At 45.6% G+C, this 1,816-nt stretch overlaps 1 non-coding gene across 1 annotated transcript; it reads right to left on the minus strand.

Moving 5' to 3' along the window:
• Positions 1-949: 949 nt before the first annotated feature.
• On the minus strand, positions 950-1,090 carry LOC118147939 (U4 spliceosomal RNA). Its single transcript, XR_004734645.1, has one exon. It is a non-coding gene; the product is annotated as a U4 spliceosomal RNA (small nuclear RNA).
• Between the last annotated feature and the right edge of the window lie 726 nt (positions 1,091-1,816).

The following is a 1,816-nucleotide window of genomic DNA, read 5'->3' on the forward strand; positions in this document are numbered from 1 at the left end:
CAATTCAGGCTGCAGAAAACCTAAGACCAAAAGAAAATCTTAGAATAAATCGGAGGGGATGCAAAACAAATGAAGAAAAACCTTACCCAAGAATTGACAGGCTTCTCATCAGAAACGGTGCAAGCAAGAAGACATTTGAGTGAAATATTTAAAGCGTTGGACGCAAAACCCACCAACTCAGTTTTCTGTGTTTAGCCCAAATATTCTTCAAAAGGGAAAGAGAAATATTTTTCCAGACAGACGAAAACCGAGTTAGTCACCAGTAGAAGTGCCTTTCAATAAATGGTAAAAGACATTCTTCAAAGAGAAAGAAAATTATATAGGTCAGAAACACAGACTTACATTAAAAAATAAAGCACATCAGAGAAATAATGAAAGTAAAATAAAAGATCCCACTTTGTTATTCTTAATTTGTTCAATAGATTACAATGAAAACTGATAGTAGCTCCAATGTGTTGGGTGACCGTAGTACAGGTGAATGAAATGAATGACAGAGATGTTACAAGGACGGAGGGCAGGATTTGGAAAGTCATGTTATAGAGAAACAATGCCTTCACTACCCATGACAGGACGCAGCATTCTTGGAAGGTCAACTCAGATTAGTTGTAAATGTACATTTTTTTATGGATGCATAATTTGTAAAAAGGTAAATCACTAATTTTTTAAAAGTAATATAATGGATATACTAATGCAAACCAGAAAATGAAATAATAGAAGATGCGCCATTAGAACTGGAAAAGGCAGAGAAACAGGGTAATTAATAATAGAAGCAGATAGGCTTGGTGGCTCCTGCCTGTAATCCCAGCACCTTGGGAAATGAAGGAAAGGGGACTGCTTGAGACCAGGAGTTTGAAACCAGGGGTTTAAGATAAGTCTACACAATACAGCAAGACCCCATCTCTACAAAAAAGTTTTTTGTTATTTTTATTTATTTATTTTTTAAATTCAGTCTCCATAGAGACTGTCAAAAATTGCCAATGCCGACTATATTTCAAGTCGTCATGGCGGGGTATTGGGGAAAGTTCTCAATTAGCAAAAATTGCGCCTCAGAGAAACCTCACTGGCTCTGACACTGCCACTGTGCAAAGCTAAAAAAAGCTTTTATATTACTTGGGCGTGGTGGCCTGCGCCTATAGTCCCAGCTACTCAGGAGGCTGAGGTGGGAGGATTCCTGGATCCCAGGAGTTGGAGGAGGCTGAGGTGGGAGGATTCCTGGATCCCAGGAGTTGGAGGAGGCTGAGGTGGGAGGATTCCTGCATCCCAGGAGTTGGAGGAGGCTGAGGTGGGAGGATTCCCGGATCCCAGGAGTTTGGGGAGGCTGAGGTGGGAGGATTACTGGATCTCAGGAGTTGGAGGAGGCTGAGGTGGGAGGATTCCCGGATCCCAGGAGTTTGGGGAGGCTGAGGTGGGAGGATTACTGGATCTCAGGAGTTGGAGGAGGCTGAGGTGGGAGGATTACTGGATCTCAGGAGTTGGAGGAGGCTGAGGTGGGAGGATTCCTGGATCTCAGGAGTTGGAGGAGGCTGAGGTGGGAGGATTCCCGGATCCCAGGAGTTTGGGGAGGCTGAGGTGGGAGGATTCCTGGATCTCAGGAGTTGGAGGAGGCTGAGGTGGGAGGATTCCCGGATCCCAGGAGTTTGGGGAGGCTGAGGTGGGAGGATTCCTGCATCCCAGGAGTTGGAGGAGGCTGAGGTGGGAGGATTCCTGGATCTCAGGAGTTGGAGGAGGCTGAGGTGGGAGGATTCCTGGATCTCAGGAGTTGGAGGAGGCTGAGGTGGGAGGATTCCTGGATCCCAGGAGTTGGAGGAGGCTGAGG

Source organism: Callithrix jacchus, chromosome 1, assembly GCF_049354715.1.
Source record: "Callithrix jacchus isolate 240 chromosome 1, calJac240_pri, whole genome shotgun sequence".
Taxonomy (NCBI): domain Eukaryota; kingdom Metazoa; phylum Chordata; class Mammalia; order Primates; family Cebidae; genus Callithrix; species Callithrix jacchus.